Source organism: Dipodomys merriami, unplaced genomic scaffold (assembly GCF_024711535.1).
Source record: "Dipodomys merriami isolate MVZ:Mamm:240054 unplaced genomic scaffold, mDipMer1.0.p SCAF_4, whole genome shotgun sequence".
NCBI lineage: Eukaryota > Metazoa > Chordata > Mammalia > Rodentia > Heteromyidae > Dipodomys > Dipodomys merriami.
This window is the reverse complement of record NW_027205603.1, coordinates 23812582-23831700: the sequence shown is the minus strand read 5'-3', so window position 1 is coordinate 23831700 and position 19119 is coordinate 23812582. Positions and strand designations below refer to the sequence as shown.

Genomic DNA, 19119 nt, shown 5'->3' with positions numbered 1-19119 from the left:
CATGTGTCAGGCACATCAGCTTCTTCAAGCTTTATCAAGAATTCCAGGCCTGGTCTTGACTCAGAGCTGTGGCCCTGGTTCCTCCTGCTCCCAACAAGGCCTGCCACCCACAATTTTTTTTTCTGCATGGCCAGCTCTCTCATGTGTTTGAGGTGTTTCCCAAAAGTCTTTTTCCAGTGAGGTCTTCCCTACTAGGCACTTGTCACTGTCGGACAATACAAATTTCAACTCTCTGGTTGTATTCTTTTCTTTAAAAAATAATAATAATATGGGGTTTGGAACTTAAGACTTTGCACTTGCCAGGCAGATGCTCTACCACTGAGCTACAACTCCAGCCTTTTTTTGTACTGGTTACTTTTGAAGTAAGGTCTCGTTTCCTGTTCCTGGACACTGATCTGCCTATGTTAGGCTTTTCTTGGTAGCTGAAGGACAGACAGTGTCCCCATACCCAGACTCTTCCATTGAAATAATGTCACTTACTTTTCTGTCCAGGTTGATCTTGAATACCAATTTTCCCATTCTTATGTAGCCACTGCTTCCTTGCTCTTCACTTCATTTCTATCTACCACACACATGAAAGAGCAGTTTTCAGTGTCTTTGTCCTAGGCTACCACCTCCCACCAAAAGTTATATTAGCTTAAGAAAGCCTGGCTACTATCACAAAGTGGTCAAGTGACAACCTAGTGACTTAATATAGGCTGGCCATTTCTATCAGATACATGCTGAGCTTCTAGGCCATAGGTGGTTCTATTAAGAACTCAGAGACCTAAATTTCTCCATAAAAGTTCTCTATTACTCCCTGCAAGGTTGAGTCAGGCAGCAGGAAACTCCACTGTCTCCACTATAATAAGGAGTGTGGACCTGCCTAGACATCTTACAACACAGACTCAGCGTGGCACAAATCATTTGGGTCACAATGACCATCCCTATCAACAGGCAGGCTGAAGCTTGGTGTTTGGCTGGGCAGCTATGTGTCCAGCTAAAAGTTCATGACTGAGATGAAGAGAAAAGATCTGGAGTAGCAACAGGAGATTTGGCCATAGTACTAGTACTTCCTAAACAGATATCCCATGAATTGTTTTTATGGAACTTGTACCAAAGGAACTAATGTTGGAAGTCTTAAGGAGAATATATAAATGGTATAGATAACATCTCTTTCTCAAAAGCCCTTCTGCTTTAACTGAGAGACAGGATGGATTAGCTGGTATGATCCACTAAGTCAGTTGAGAAAAAAGCAAGCACAGGTATTGCACAGGTCAGGACTCAGGATGACAGGGAGACCATGAGACTGGGGAGTGTGCAGCAGATGTGCACTGACAATTCCTGTCTCAAGTCAGGCCCAGACGCCAGCTCACTGGTTTGTGAACTAATGAATTAACTGTTCTGAACATCAGCTTCTTTTCCTAAAATATCCCATAATACCTTCAGAAGGTATCATTGAAAATGAAATGAAATGATGAATGTGAAAAGCAGAAAGAGTTTCAGAAGGCAGTATAAATTGTTGGCTCTGAATCCACACAGAAAGGATCCAACCATCCTGGTAAGGGCATATTTGGTCCTTGGGGGAAGTGTATCTTCTCCCACAGCAAATTTCCTTCTGACACAGTTACCAAATCTATTATTACTTGCTGGTAAGAAGAAAAAAGAAACATGAGGAATTTTGTGAATATCAGAGAGGTCACATTTAGATGGTGTTACACTTTTTTTTTTTGCTTTTTCTGGTTTTATGCTGGTTCTGGGACTGAACTCACGACTTGTCCTTGGGTTTTTGCTCAAAACTAGCCACAGCTCCACCTCCAGCTTTTGGGGGGAATTTGTTGGAAAGTCTCTTGAGCTTTCCTTCTCAGACTGCCTTCAAACCATGATCCTCATATTTCATCCTCCTGAGTAGCTAAGATTACAGCGAGAAGCCACCAGTGCCCAGCTACTTCTTTGTTTTTAATATGACTATAAAAGTGAACATAGGCATTACATTAATTGATACACTTACACAGATCAGATATGCATAGGGATCTGTAAACCTTAGAGAGCAGCTTACTTTAAAAACATGAGCAGCTTAATTTTAAAAATATGTTAAAATAACATAGTTTTGTAAGATTCCCCCTGTTTTAGTTTCATAGGCTGTGTCTTATGTCAGTTAATAAGGTGTTCTACTTTGATTTACGTTTGTAATGCATTGCTAGGGTGAATTCAGATACATTTGTAAATTTCTAGCTGGCTTAATTTTTATGCATCTTTTGTATGATTATAGTAAATATGCCATTAAAACATAACTATACATACATATTCTAAAATGGTACAATACATATCTTAAATAAACTAGAAAAACTCATAGTCCTAAGTAAAAGAAAGGAAGCATAAAGGACTTTAGACAGAATGGCATTATGAAGCCTGACTAATTATAGCATTATTAGTTCTTGTTAACAGTTTAGGAAAAGTTTGCAAAAACAGGTGTTTAAGGCTGCTACTGGCCCAATAGAACATTTTAATCCCCTTTCTTTGATTTTAAAAAATAAGGGGTATGGGTTTGTAAAAAGAAAAAAATTATCTATATCAATATATATATGTATCTATAGAGAAAAAAACATTTTTAAATGATTTGTGTCCTTTGGGGTTTATGTCCTTGGAAATTAATGTTTTAACCAAATTTTAGAGATTAATCATGGTAGGGAAGAACACACAACTATGCAGATTTTAGAAATGTGCAATAAAAGTATTGGTTTACAAAAAGATTTTACCTTAACATCAGTTAACATAGGGATGTATATGTATATGTTAAATTCTTTTAATGTGCATTTGCTATACTATCATGTTTGCATAGGTTTGTGGGAGTCAGGAAAGATGATCTGTGAGTTGTCTTGGAACCACAGAGACATATTTCCTACTACTGAGGTCCTCTGGCCCAGGAAATGTTCCAGGAGCCGCCCTTCATGGACTAAACACAGTGGCCCAGGCTCATAGCACTTTGAAATATGCCATTTCTTTTACTCTTTTTGCTTCTACCTATACAAAGATAGAAAACCAATCAGAGCATCAGGAGATACTGTATAGCCTATATGGAAGCTTCCATTGGCCACAACCCAGCTGTCCTGGCCCATCTTGCTGCTAAGAACTGAGAAACATGGTCTTCCCATGTGACTGGGAGGGAAATTAATTGGGCCTGTCAAATGGTCACCATCTATTTCCAACATGTCTAACTTTTTAGTATTTGATCAATTCTGTTTCAGGAAGAAATTTCACAAGCGTGGAAAGAACAGAATTAACTAATAATATTTGAAAAGATAGGAATGCTGGTTACCTTGATTTGATCAATAAACATTGCAGACATGCGTCATATTACAACACTGCATTCCATGAAAAGTACAAATAGTATATTCAAATTTTAAAATATTCTATTAAAACTAAATATATACTATTAAATATATTGTCTAAACTAAATAGACTAAACTTATCCTATGAAAAAATAAAGAAGGAAAAAAATGGGAGAATATGTCAAAGAAAGGAAGTAGTAAACACAAACATTTTACTGAAAAAATGAGGCAGTCTTAATCATCATGAAAACAAACAAAACTAAAGCCCCTGGGTAAAACTGTAGAGCTAATCCCACATGTCTAATGAATCTATTGCATAATTTGTGGGCAGAGTGCTCAAGTAAGGAAATTAAATTTAAAGTAAACAAGTGAGTGATATAATGTTTTATTTTCAAAAAAAAGATCTTTAAACTGTTGTGACATCTTTACAATAATTCATCATCAGAGTGGGAGTAATTGGTCTTTTTTTGTTCCACATTGATGTTTGCTAATCATAGCCTCACAGCACTTAAGAAAGCTGTGAGACTTAAGAAGTTCTGTATCATTTCTTCTAAGAGTCAAACATTGCAGATCTGTTACTGTACCTGTGTCTAAGAGATAATCATCCATTAACAGTGGATAAGAGGTAAAAACATCAACACCTATCAACTATAAAAATTCTCAGAAAAGCCAGGCATTCCTAGCTATGAAGGACACTGAGAGCTGAAGCATGCCAGCACAAAGTCTGAGTCATCTCCAAAATAACCAGCAAAAGTCTGGGCATTGGGTATGAGTCAGATGGCAGAGCACCAGCTTAGCAAGCAGGTCTAGAGAGTTCAATACCTGAGTTCGGACTCCTTTATCTACTCAAAATAATTCCATGTAAACTTTCAGCTAATATCATAGGTATTATGAGATACTAAACACATTCTCTCTAGCAGAAAGAAGAAAGAAGAAAACTCAAAGCAAATTTGGAAAGGAAAAAATAAAATTGTCAGCATTTTTATGAACACTGCAATCATCTCCTAGAAGTGCCTGGAATTTACAAAACAGCTACTAAGTGAAGGGCATTAGCTAGTATGCCAAATATGTGATCCATATTACAACAGCCATTGTAAATTAATTAATAAAAGAATCACATGTATAATAGCATCAAAAACATAAACTATTCAAGAGTAAGCTTTTTAAAACTACAAAATGTTGCCAAAACAATTAATAAAGACTAAAATGAAAGTCTGTTCAATGTCATGCTGTCAGTGGTGTTCCCAAAATTAATCAGCCCATTTGGTGCTATTTCAATTATAACCCAGCAATTATTTTACATAAAAATTGGCAAGGTAATTCCCAAATTGATGCTGAAATTTTTTAAAAAAACACATTTAACTACATTGAACTCAGGGTCTTACAGAATCTAGCTTGGCAGTTCCCCATATAAACAAATTTATAACTATTACATGATAGAAACCCAATCCTACGTATATTTACCAGAGAGAAATAACTGCATATGGTTTAATGGAGTTGCAATGAACGCCCACAGCAACTTTATTAGTGTGATAACCAAAAGCTGTACACAGGGCAGATGCCCACCAGCTGGTGAATGGGTCACTCATACAATGGACCTTGGCTCAGTAATAAACAACTAGCACACAGGACAGCATGAATGAACTTCAGAAAGACAATATTAAGTCAGAGAAATCAGTCACACAAAACCATACATTGACACTTGAAAAACCAAAGGGACCACATGTAACTGGCTATTGTCAGTGTTTATAGAAATAGGAGTATGGGGGTAGAAACCATGGGTGACAGTATTGTCTATCAGGTTACCATGGATGGTTACAGAAACATCCATTTCAAAGCTCTTCAAATTCATATTCTTAGTATCAGTGGTCTTCAATTTATGCAAATTACCTCTCTTGAACAGTTCTTAAAGGTTCTTGATATTTTAATCTTTCTTTCATTATTACAATGCATGCTGATGTTTTTTAAAATGGAAAAGGCTGATAGTGTATTACAAACTAGCAGTTTAAAACAATACTAATTTATCTGTTCTAAAGTTTTGTGTCCAGGATCTCTCAAGGCTAAAATCAGTGTGACTTCCCTGGGGGCTGGGAATAAGTGGAGAATCTTCTTCCAGGTTCATTCAAGTTATTGGTACAATCACTTTCCTATGATTAAAGAACTGAGATTCTCTTTGATGTGGTGGGAACATGAAGTCCTTCTTGGGCTTTCTTCTCCCCATTTCCTCTGTGCCTTCAAAGGTCCATGCCATGACATTAGACCCACCCAGACATTTTTCCTATTTATTTTGTGCTTGCCCTGGTACTTGAACTTAGGGCCTGGGCACTGTCTCCGAACTTTTATTCTCAACACTAGTGCTCTACCATTTGAGCTACAGCACCATTTCCAACCTGTGATGGTTAATTGGAGAAAAAAAGTCTCACATACTTTCCTGCCCCAGGCTGGCTTTGAAATACAGTCCTCAGAACTCATCCTCCAGAGTAGACAGGATTACAGGCATGTTTTAGCCTCACAAAGGACAAAAACACACCCTCAAACTGGACTCTAGAATCTAATTTTCATAAGGCCTCTACTGCCGACTTGTGAGCTACAAACAGTCAGAATCCACACAGGACCAAGTCTTTCCCTCCTAGCCAAGCCCCATGTCTAATGTGTATTCTCTCTACCTAAGGACCCTGCTCCACATAGGAGAGCTAAAGACTACCAGCACCCACAAAGACTAAGCCACATCCTCTCACCAGAGCCTTTCTCCCTGTACTCTCTTGTCTCTCATTCCAGGTACTGCACCATAACCCCATTGAAGAGTATCTCACCATGAAAGCAGTTTGGAGGTAGCTTCAGCTGGACTTGATGTAACTAGAAGGCAGGGTTCTTTCCAGTCAACAGACATTCTGAGTTCCCTTAGTTTTGGAGAGACAGAGAAAGACAACAGATGAGTTTCAGTCATGTGTCTTTGGACTCAATATGCTCATCTTTAAGTCAGTGTCAGCTTCCTGCTCTGCCTTCCTCAGAGGGACTGTGGAATCCAGTAGAAAAAAAAGCATTTTAGGGTGAGATATGGGCAGGGTCTGGCATGAATCACTGGAGCCCAGCCATTTTCTCTATTTTAAAGCCTACTGATTACTATGGCTTTGTAGTAGAGTTTGAAATTTGGTATTGATATTCCTCAAGCACTCTTCTTTTTGTTAAGGATTATTTTTGCTATTTGGGGTCTTTTATTATTTCATATGAATTTTTGGATTGCCTCTTCTATTTCCTTGAAGAATGAGGTTGGAATATTATAGGTATCACATTGAGTTTGTAAATAGCCTTGAGAAGTATTGCCATTTTCACAATGTTGATCCTTCTAATCCAGGAGCATGGGAGGTTTTTCCACTTTCTAAGTTCTGTTTTGATTTCCTTTTTCAGGCTCTTAAAGTTTTCATCATAGCGGTCCTTCACTTCTTTGGTTAAGTTATTTTTTGTGGGGCTATTACAAATGGAGTTGCGGGGCTGGGAAGGTGGCTCAGTGGTAGAGCGCTTGCCTTGCATGCCTGAGGCCCTGGGTTCGATTCCTCAGCACCATATAAGCAAAAAGAAAAAAAGCCGGAAGTGGCGCTGTGGCTCAAGTGGTAGAGCGCTAGTTTTGAGCTGAAGAGCTGAAGGACAGCACCCAGGCCGAGTTCAAGCCCCACGACTGGACCCCCCCCCCAAAAAAAAAAAAAAACTCATGGGATACAAATGGAGTTGCTTTCCTGGTTTCAGCAATGCTTTTCTCGTTGTTGGCATACAGAAAAGCCATTGATTTTTTTTTAAGCCATTGATTTTTGAGGGTTAATTTTATACCCTGCTACTTTGCCAAAGTTTTGAATCAGTTTGAGTAATTTGGGAATGTAGTCCCAACTAAAAAATCATGTCATTTGCAAAGAGGAAGAGTTTTACTTCATCTTTCCCTATTTGGATCCCTTTTATGCTTGCATCTTGTCTTATTGCTGTAGCTAGGCATTCTAATACTAGATTGAAGAGAAGTGGAGAGAGTGGACATCCTTGGAAAAAAATTATATTAAGTGAAGTAGGCCAGGCCCAAAGAAACATAGGTCCTATGGTTTCCCTTATTTACAATAACTAGTATATGTCTGAGACAAGCAGAAAAGGTCAGATAAGTTGATGTTAGGTGAAATGAACCCCAAGATAAGGATTCAAATGTTTTTTTCTTGCTTTCACTGTATTTGATATTGGTATAATTTGTGGAGGGAAAGGAAAAAAACAAATCATTTAAATGGGGATACAGGTGGATCCATTGCAACAATGAGATGTACAAGTCGTTATGTCGAAAAACGAACTTTACAACTTTGGCCGAGGGGAAGGGGAGGAGGCAACAATACTTGATAAGAAATGTACTCATTATCTTGCCCATGTAATTGTAACCCCTCTGTATGGTATTTTCACAATTCTAAAAAAAAGCTAAAAATAAATAAATAAATAGATAGATAGATAGATAGATAGATAAATAAAGTCTACTGATTTTGCAACTTTAAAAACATCTTCATTATACCCTGAAAATATTACAGGAAGGGATAGGGGATAAGCTTGGGCTCCCTGAAACAGGTTGAAACTTCCTATATAAAGATCCAGATACAAAAAAAATCAAAGAATGGTTGGATATATAGGATTGCATTATACTACAGTGTGTCTGCATGGCAAAGGACATAACTAACAAGACAGATAGAAAGCCCAAAATTGGGAGAAGATCTTCACTAACTACACAACAGACAAGGGCCTTATATCATAAAAAAAAAAAAGAATACAGAGTTCAAAAAACTAAAATCCCCAATAAAAAATTCTCAAAGAAACAACTACCCATTAGCAAGTGGGCTAAAGAATTGAAAAGAGAATTCTCTGGAGAGGAAATAAGACTAGCCAATAGACACATGAGGAAATGTCAACATCTCTGGCCATAAAAGAAATGCAGATTAAAACCACATTGAGATTCCACCTCACCATAGTTAGAATGGCTATTTCAAGCAAACAAATTGCCAGGCACTGGTGGCTCATGCCTGTAGTCCTAGCTACTCAGGAGGCTGAGATCTGAGGATCACAGTTCAAAGCCAGCTAGGGCAGAAAAGTCTATGAGACTCCTATCTCCAATAAAACACACAGAAAAAGCCAGAAGTGGTGCTATGGCTCCAGTGGTAGAGCACTACCCTTGAGCACAAAGAGGCTCAGGGACAGAGCCCAGATCCTGAGTTCAAGCCCCATGACTAGTGGGAAAAAAGCAAGCAAGAGAGAAAGAGAGAAAGAAAGAAAGAAAGAGAGAAAGAAAGAAAGAAAGAAAGAAAGAAAGAAAGAAAGAAAGAAAGAAAGAAAGAAAGAAAGAAAGAAAGACAGACAAAACAAATAATAGTAGGTGCTGACAGGGATGTGGCCAAAAGGGAACACTACTACACTATTGGTGGGAATGTAAGGTGGTTCCACCACTCTGGAAAGCAGTATGGAGGTTCCTCAGAACACTAAACATAGAACTTCCCTATGATCCAGCAATCCCATTCCTGGGCATTCACCCAAATGATTGCAAACAAGGCCATACTAAAGCTACCAGCAATACTATGTTCACTGCAGTATTATTTATCATAACTAAGATATGGAACCAACCCAGATGTCTCTCAGTAGATGAATGGATCAAGAAAATGTGATATATATACAAAACGGAGTTCTACGCTTCCATCAGAAAGAATGGCATTGCCCCACTCATAAGGAAATGGAAAGACCTGGAAAAGATTGTATAAACAATCTGAAAAAACATAGGTTCCATGGTTTCCCTCATTTGTAACCATTAGTGCATGTCTAGGACAGCCCTAGAAGAGGATCACAATTGCTCAATAGCTATGTACATATGACCATATAAAATGATGCTAATCAGAATGAACTCCAAGATATAGATCAAGAGGTTTTTTGTTGATAATGTTGTTGTTTTTAATGTACTGTATGAAATTCTTTCTTTTATTTTCTTTCTCCCTTTGGTTTATCCCCTGTAGTATTTGATTCTGGTACACTTTTATCTTGTATATATGTTTACCTGCTTTGTGTAAGGAAAGTAGAATAACAAAATGGAGAAACAAGGGACAATGGGTGAACCAATACAAAAGCAATACCCACAAGATGCTAGATTGGAAATGAACTTGCAGGGGCAGGTGACAGTGGGAAGTAAAAGTAGAAGAAAAATGAGGAAGGGGTTAAAAATGTTTGATGAGAAATGTACTCATTACCTTACTTATGTAACTGTAACCCCTCTGTACCATCACCTTTACAACACAATAAAAGTAAAATTTAAAGATAAAAAAATTAAAAAATATCTGCAATGTCCCTTTGACCATATAAAGAATCATACTCAAAGCCTGTGGAATTGCTATATGAATTTTCCTGGAGACCATAACGTTATTCTCAGGGAAACCTAGGAGAAAGGAAAACCATGTACTGTTTTCTACCATGAAGAATGATAACCGTTAACCAGCAGCTATTGCATCCACCGCCAGGGCACCAGACAATGCACTCAAGGCTTTTAAGTCTCAGTGCAGTCAATCTCCTCAGCTGCCTCATGAACTCCATGCTGTTTCTTTGGTCATTGCCAAACCTGGAGAATGAGCTGCAGGAGTTGTCAGGATCACTAGGCTAACAAATGGCAGGGCAGATGTTCAGAGCTAGATCAACCTTATTGCAAATCACTGAATGGTTAAAGTTGTATTGCACTCACTATTCTCTTCTTGTCATTTGATCCTTTATTACATCCTAGTAAAAAAAAATTACCTTGGCCTCTCTTGGCACTCTGTACAGCTTGCAGCTATCTATGATTCCAATTTCTTAGTCAACATGTATCTTTTCACTGAGCAACAATGCCCTGAAAGGACCCCCTCCCCTATCAGCCTATGGCAACATAGAATCTCCATGTCTCACCTGATGCTGGACTCATGTTTAAGACTCAATTGGAAGTTACTGGCTGAATGAGTAAAAATCATGGTATGCCGTTTTTGCCTGTTATCTTCCTCAAATTCAGACCCTTACATTTGCCATTAAAGGGATGAAAGAGAACAATGGGGAGACAGTACACATTGAAAGCACTCACATCCCAGGCCAGCTCCCCTTGGATTAATTGTGACATTCTGATACTGACCCACCCTCACAGAAGAATCACTAAGGTCTGAACTCTCAGTGCACTACTTCCCAGAGATCCCATTCTTCTATAACACATCATACATCCTGTCTCAGCATCCTATTTGACTGAGTGAACAAATAGAGCACTTACCTACTCCCATATTTAGAAAGAATTGCCTGAAGTAGCATGTCCCAAGATCAAATTCCCTGTGAAACTTCAGTAGGTAGAACATCCCATACATGCATATGCACCTCTTTGCCAGGTTCTAGCATAAAGGTCAACATTCAGCAGGTAAGGGCCAGGAATAAGTTATCCATTCCTACCATGACACACATGACTAATAACAGCCAACTTAAAACTACTGTTCAGTGAATTAATTAATGGATGAATAAATGAATGAAACAAGTCCAACACATGGAAAAGGATTGTATGACTCATACCATTTTTAAAAAGTGTCTTCTTTGAAACATATTGAAGATAAATCCACAAATACAACAACAATAATGTCCTGATCCTTTCTAAAATTCTGAATGTAAAGTCATTTTTTTATTGATTCGCTAGTGTTTCTAGTACTACAAAAGAAATGTAGTACCTTAACCCTATAGATTATACCAGAGCAAGAAGATGTTTGAGTGGTTTGGGTGACATCATCAATTTTAATCCAAGACCAAAGAACTGCCACATAGCAGTTCCTGTGCCAAGTACAGCCAGGTAGTTTCCCCCACCAGCATAGTTGAAAGAAAAATATGCCAAAGTCCTTCCTACAGCATACTAAAAGTCTGGCAGGGGAATAATGGGGAAATTGAATGGTTCAAGAATAATAGAACCATTTTAAATTTTCAGATAAGGGGTTGGGATATAGTTCAATGGTACTTTGCTTGCCTGCTTGTCTAGCCTAGACAAAGGTACTGGGTTCTATAAGCAACCCTGAAATATGTATATTTATATATATGCATGTATATATATATGCATGTATATATATATATATATATGCATGCATAGTGGATATAGTGATACATGCCTATGATCCTGTAATCCCAACAGTCAGGAGACTAAGGCAGGAGGATCATGGATTTGAGGTTAGCCTGAGATATATAGGAAACTTTACCTAAAATAATTGTCAATCTAATTTTGATTATGCTTAATTTGAAATATTTAGCAAATATGAAAAGATGAAATTTTGCATTTTGCTAATATGACCTGTAATGTCCTTTGGTCAAAAGAGTGAACTGCTGATGCCTTTATAAAGTCGCATCTCATGAAAAGACCATAGGAGTACTTGGACATCAACTTTAGTTTTGTTTTCAGCGATCATCAAGCAGAATAGATGTAAGTTCAACCTCATTTGATAGCCTATGCTTGTAGAATTAGGTATAAATGAAAGTATGTGAGAACGCCCAACTGTCAGTGAGGCAGAAACAAATTTTGCATTCCTGTTGAGGTGTGTCCACAGTGTGAGCCCCAACAACCCTTCTAGCTTGCACTCCATTCTGCTAATTAAGCAGACAACACAGCTGCCATGAGCCACCCATGAGAACTCATGGCCCTGGAACCTAGCCCACTGCATTCCATGAGGATTCTTAGTGAGCTTTACCAAGCACAGAGAAGCTAGTTTCTTCTGACATTAAGGCAATAATCACTATCACTGGACAAGTCTTAAGTTAATGCTTTATAAATTACCTATAAAATACAAGAGTTGTGTTCTTTTTTTAAATACTTTTTATTGTAAAAATACTATACAGAGGGGTTATAGTTACATGAGTAAGGTAATGAGTCCATTTCCTATCAAGTATTGTTACTTCCTCCTTTGTTTTTCCCCTACCCTCCCTTCCCTACCACCTCCACAACTACACTCCCCCTCTCCTCCTATCCCTTCACCACTTAAATTGTAAAGTTCATTTTTCAACCATAGTATCTTGTACATCTCATTGTTACAATGGGTCAACCTGTATTCCTATTTAAGCATTTTGTTTTTTCCTTCCCCTCCCCAAGTTAGACAAGTGTATATGCAAGATGCAGGGAACTGACATCAAATACAGTGAAAATAGGGGTTATACTGTGGTGGGGGAACATACAAAGAAACAAAAAAATTACATGGTACATTATAAATATGTTAGAAACAATAGCAAGAAAGAAAAAAAACCATTTGTGTCCCTATCTTGGGGTTCATTTCACTTAACATTATCTTATCTGGTCATATGTACATACCTTTTGACCTTTTCTGCTTGTCCCAGACATCTATCAGTTATTGCAAATAAGGGAAACCATAGGACCTATGTTTCTTTGGGCCTGGCTTACTTCACTTAATATAATTTTTTCCAAGTCTTTCCGTTTTCTAACAAATGGGGAGATGTCGTTCTTTCTGATAGAGGCATAGAATCAACTCCAAATGGATCAAAGACTTCGAAGTCAAAGCAGACACCCTAAAGGAATAGGAGAAACCCTAGGTCTCCTTGGCACAAGCCAAAATTTTCTCAGACCCTGAAACACAACAAATTAAAGAAAGGTTGGACAAATGGGATTGCGTGAAGCTGAAGAGCTTCTGCATGGCAAAAGACATAGCTAGCAAGATCAGAGAAAGTCCACAGATTGGGAGAAATCTTCACTAGCCATACAACGGGTAAGGGTCTTATATCTAAAATAAACTTAGAACTCAAAAAATTAAATCCCTAAACCACAAATCCTCAAAGAAACAACTGCCCGATAAATAAGTGGGCTGAAGACTTAAAGAGAAACTTCTCTGAAGAGGAAAGAAGGATGGCCAATAAACACATGAAGAAATGCTCAACCTCCCTAGCCATAATAGAAATGCAAATCAAAACAACATTGAGATACCACCTCACCCCAGTTAGAATGGCTATGATCAAGAACTCTAATAACAACAGATGCTGGAGGGGATGTGGCCAGAAGGGAACCCTACTGCATTGCTGGTGGGAGTGTAAATTTGTTCAACCACTTTGGAAAACATTGGGGAGGTTCCTCAAAAGACTCCACATAGAACTTCCCTATGTCCCAGCAATCCCACTTTTGGGCATTTACCCAAACGATCACAAACAAGGCCATACTAAGGCTACCAGCAACTATGTTTATGGCAGCATTATTTACCATAGCTAAGATATGGAACCAACACTGATGCCCCTCAGTAGATGAATGGATCAAGAAAATGTCGCATATATATGTACAATGGAATTCTATGCCTCCATTAGAAAGAATGACATTGCCCCATTTATTAGAAAATGGAAAGGCTTGGAAAAAATTCTATTAAGTGAAGTAAGCCAGGCCCAAAGAATTGTGTTCTTAATAAACCTTCAGCAGTTGAGTATGGAAAAGAAAAAGTCTCCAAATGCCGTAGCAGTCAATACTGAGTTATCATTTTGACAAAATGTCAGGTTAAAGAAATTTCTACTTTAAGATGAATGGATCAAGAAAATGTGGTATATATACACAATGGAATTCTATGCCTCCATCAGAAAGAATGACATTGCCCCATTTGTTAGAAAATGGAAAGGCTTGGAAAAAATTCTATTAAGTGAAGTAAGCCAAGCCCAAAGAAACATAGGTCCCATGGTTTCCCTTATTTGCAATATCTAGTATATGTCTGAGTCAAGCAGAAAAGGTCAGATAAGTTGATGTTAGGGAAATGAACCCTAAGATATGTATTCAAATGTTTTTTTTTCTTTCATGGGATTGTTTCTAACACATTTATAAGATGATTTCTTTGTTGCTTTGTATATCCCTACCCCCCTGCTTTCACTATATTTGATGTCGGTATAATTTGTGGAGGGGAAGGGGAAAAACAAGTCATTTAAATAAGGATACAGGTGGACCCGTTGCAACAATGAGATGTACAAGTCATTGTGTCAAAAACGAACTTTACAACTTTGGTGGGGGGGAGGATTCGGTGGGGAGTGGGGGGAGAATGGGAAGGATGGGAAAGGTAAACAAAGGAGGAGGCTACAATGCTTGATAAGCAATGTACTCATTATCTCGCCCATGTAATTGTAACCCCTCTGTACAGTATTTTCACAATAAAAAATAAATAAAAATTTAAAAAAAAGAAATTTCTACTTTAGATCCCACCTCTTGTTAAGAGCCCTACTGTACTGGGTCCCTCGCAAGTTCCCTACCTTATGCATCATGGGGTTTCCCTCTTGACCTGCTCTGGGGTCAGGGATGGGGAGCTCAGGGATCATCACTGATCAAGTGCTTCTCTTGTCAATTTGCTGTTAATACAGACCATAAGTCAGGGACTTGTAGACATGCCTCTGAAGGACAGATAAGTATGCACAGAAATAAAGTGATTAGTAGAGAAAGCACACACCTTTATACAACTTGTAGTTTAGTAAAAGGAATAGGTTAGAAACAGCTAGTAAAATTGTTCCATGTAGACGTAAGTACTACGAAGAAAATATTGTTGGTAAGAGTGTAATCTTGTTCAACCACTCTGGAAAGCAGTGTGGAGGTTCCTACACATAGAACTCTCATATGATACAGCAATCCCACTTTGGGGCATTTACCCGAACGATCACAAACGAAGCCATACTAAAGCTACCAGCACAACTATGTTTATCACAGCATTATTTACCATAGCTAAGACATGGAACCAACACAGATGCCCCTCAGTAGATGAATGGATCAAGAAAATGTGGTGCATACACACACATACACACACACACACACACACCGGAATTCTATGCCTGTATCAGGAAGAATGACACCACTCCATTTCTTAGGAAATGGAAAGACTTGGAAAAAATTATATTAGGTGAAGTAAGCCATGCTCAAAGAAACATAGATTCCCATGGTTTCCCTTATTTGCAATAACTAGGATATGTCTAGGATAATCTGACCAGACCAAAAGAAAAGGTAAAAAGCTATGTACATATGACCATATAAGATGATGCTAAGGGAAATGAACCCCAAGATAGGGACACAAGAGGTTTCTTTCCTTTGTGGTGGTTGTTTTATGTTCTTGTCACCCCCCACCATAGTATAGCCCCTGTTGTCACTGTATTGATGCCTGTGCCCTGCATCTTTTTTGGGGGGGGCGGGTCCAGTCGTGGGGCCTGAACTCTGGGCCTGGGCGCTGTCCCTCAGCCTTCGAGCTCAAGGCTAGCACTCTACTACTTGAGCCACAGCACCACTTCTGACTTTTTTTTCTTTTTGCTTATGTGGTGCTGAGGAATCGAACCCAGGGCCTCATGCATGCAAGGCAAGTGCCCTACCACTGAGCCACCTTCCCAGCCCCATGCCCTGCATCTTGTATATACATTTTTGTAAGTTGGGGAGGGGAAGGAAAATAACAAAATGCTGAAACAAGGATACAGGTTGACCCATTGTAACCGTGAGACATACAAGAGGCTATGTTGAAAACATATAACTTGTGGGGAGGGAGGAATTGAGAAGGTGGGGAGGGAAGGGTTGGTAGGATAAAAACAGAGGAAGGGGTAACAATAACAATACTCGATAGGAAAAGTACTCATTACCTTACTCATGTAACTGTAACCCCTCTGTATAGTAGCTTTACAATAAAAAATTTTAAGAAAATAATACTGAGGCAAAGAATGACTAGGATTCACTTTCCTTAGATAGGGATCTTGAAAGAGCTTTTTAAAGAATTGCTACTGGGGATGGGTTGGGGTGAAAGATATGCAGAAGTCCTAAGCATACTGCATTTAGTGGGTTCACATGCTGATAGAGAAGTTTGTCACTCAGCCTTGGAGCAAAGGAGAAATGGCAGTGGCTATCCAACCACTCAAAATGATGGCTAACCTCAGCCCAGAAATTTTCTTTAGTGTTGCTACAAAATAAAATTAGTAAAACTGAATTTGAATAATGTAGAAGGCTGACTTCTCTCTTTTCCTTTTATCAAAGCAATTTCATAATAGATTTGTAATACACTGTACTTGGCAATCGGTTCCATGATGTCATTTCCTAAACAGCCTCCAAAGTCCCTCATTGTAAAAGGTCCATATTAAGGAAAACATTTTCATCATGTCAAGGTCAAACTATTTATCATGGCCTCATTCCAGTGAATACTGAGTCAAAGGGAAGATTATTTTACACATAAAATGAAAGGAAATGTTCTAGCATCAATAGTCACTCTCATGGACTTTTTGTAGGTACAAAAACAAACATCTCCAGGTTGCTTGCTTTTGGATAGTTCTGTGATCATTTTATGCACAGTAAAATTTGTGTCTAATATAAATTAAGCACAATTGCCTATTATTCCATTTTTGATTGATTTGATATGAGGTAACCATTCACACTTAACTTTCCTACTCTGAGAAAGCTCTTGGGGATAGCAATTTTGAGTCTACTCAGCATAAGTAACTAAAAACTACAAATAGATGCTTCAGTTTTGCCTTAAAAATGGATTTGATAACTACAGAACGCCCATGACTTATTTCTAAGGGACTAAAATTACTCAATTTAAAATTTTTCACAAGAGGGCCAGGTATGGTGGTGCATACTTGTAGTCCAAGCTGTAGAAGAGGGACAAACAGGAAGCTTGAAGAGAAATAAACAGGAAGCCTGACTGTGGCTAGCCAAGACAGAAATGTGAAACTCTATTGAGTAAACAAGGAAAGGAAGGCTAGTGGCCTGGTTCAAGTTGTAGAGGACCTGTCTAGCAAGCTGGAGGGCCTGAGTTTGACCTCCAGTACCACCCCCTACCAAAAAAACCTCACAAGAATATAATAATAGCTCTAAATAATAACTCATATTTGGACAAAACATGCCTCAAGTAAATACTGTATATTTCCTGACAAATAATTGCCTGAAGACTTCACAGTAAGGTCAACTTTTCAGCCTCTTACAATTCATATTATCAATAACAACAAACAAGTATGGAGGAAAGAATGGGAATATCAGGCAGGAAGAAAGGAGGTGCCATACAAATGTTGCCCAACAGGCTAAGAATGTTTTTGCCAGATATACCAAATTTGCCTATTTAATCCCAACAAACTGTAATATTGACATACATCATCTTTTTCCACTTAAAGGGAATGTCATTGATGGGCCCTGATAAATCACAAAGTGATTAGCTCACCTATAGTGCTCCCCAGGTGCCAAAAATAGACTTTCTTCTCTTTTTTTTAGTACTTTTTTATTGTAAAAATGCTGTAGAAAGGGGTTACAGTTATATGAGCAAGGTAATGAGTACATTTCCTATTGCACATTGTTGCCTCCTCCTTTGTTTCCCCCCCACCATCCCTTCACTCCCATCTCCACAGCTTGCCCCCCTCCCCCACAGAAGTTGTAAAGTTCATTTTCAACATAGTGTTTTGTATATTTCATTGTTACAATGGGTCAACCTGTACCTTTATTTAAGCATTTTGTTTTTTCCTTTCCCCTCCCTGAATTAGAGAAGTGTATTACAAGATGCAGGTCACTGACATCAAATACAGTAAAAATAGGGGTTATTCCATGGGGGAGGAACATACAAAGAAACAAAAACATTACATGGTATATTATAAATACATTAGAAACAACAGTAAGAAAGTAAAAGATATTTATGTCCCTATCTTGGGGTTCATTTTGCTTAATATCATCTTATCTGGTCATATGTACATAGCTTTTGGCCTTTTCTGCTTGTCCTACACATGTACTAGCTATTGCAAATAAGGGAAACCATGGGACCTATGTTTTTTGGGCCTGGCTTACTTCACTTAATATAATTTTTGCCAAGTCTTTCCTAACAAATAGGGCAATGTCATTCTTTCTAATGGAGGCATAGAATTCATATATATATATATATATATATATATATATATATATATATATATCACATTTTCTTGATCCATTCATCTACTGAGGGGCATCTGGGTTGATTCCATATCTTAGCTATGGTAAATAATGCTGCCATAAACATAGTTGTGCTGGTAGCCGTAGTATGGCCTTGTTTGTGATTGTCTGGGTAAATGCTCAAAAGTGGGATTGCTGGGTCATAGGGAAGCTCTATGTGGAATCTTATGGTTGTACAAGTTTACACTCCCACAAACAATGCAGTAGGGTTCCCTTCTGGCAACAACCCCTCCAGCATCTGTTGCTATTAGAGTTCTTGATTCTAGCCATTTTAACTGGGGTGAGGTGGAATCTCAATGCTGTCTTGATTTGCATTTCTTTTATGGCTAGGGAGGTTGAGCATTTCTTCATGTGTCTATTGGCCATCCTTCTTTCCTCTTCAGAGAAGTTTCTCTGTAAGTCTTCAGCCCACTTATGTATCGGGCAGTTGTTTCTTTGAGGATTTGTTGTTGGGGGATTTAATCACTAGCCATACAATGGACAAGGGTCTCATATCTAGAATAGGCTTTCTTCTAAGCTGCCCCGGGCATGCTCTTCTCTTCAGTGTGCAGAGCATATCACATCACAGGAGGAGTGCACATAGGATGACTCTAGCACAACTTACAAACGTGTTGCTTCTTCTATTACATACTGAAAAACATCCCACCTCCCTGTCTTTTGAAACAAAACTACAACAATCTCTAACAATACTATTAAATTCTGTATTTTAACAAAAACCCACTAGGGTTTCATAAAATTAAACTATGCTCAGTCCTCATTTTTTTCCATATTCTATTTACTCAGCTTTAAACAGTAATACCATTTAATCAGAGTCCTGTTGCAACTTTCTAATTGCTATCATTTCTTTTTTCTTCTTCTCCATTTTTTATATTA

The 19119-nt window shown here is 38.3% G+C and overlaps 1 long non-coding RNA gene across 2 annotated transcripts in view; it reads right to left on the bottom strand.

Moving 5' to 3' along the window:
* The window catches only part of LOC138806224 (uncharacterized), a 45346-nt gene that overhangs the window by 23000 nt on the left and 3227 nt on the right, over positions 1–19119 (bottom strand). Inside the window, exons 2-3 of one of the 2 annotated variants that reach the window (XR_011365743.1) lie at positions 6125–6211; positions 3736–3901 (exon numbers count right to left, since the gene is read on the bottom strand). This is a non-coding gene — a long non-coding RNA (uncharacterized lncRNA). Of the gene's footprint in view, positions 1–3735; positions 3902–6124; positions 6212–19119 lie in introns of those variants that run through there. The other variant, XR_011365744.1, reaches the window with a different exon arrangement.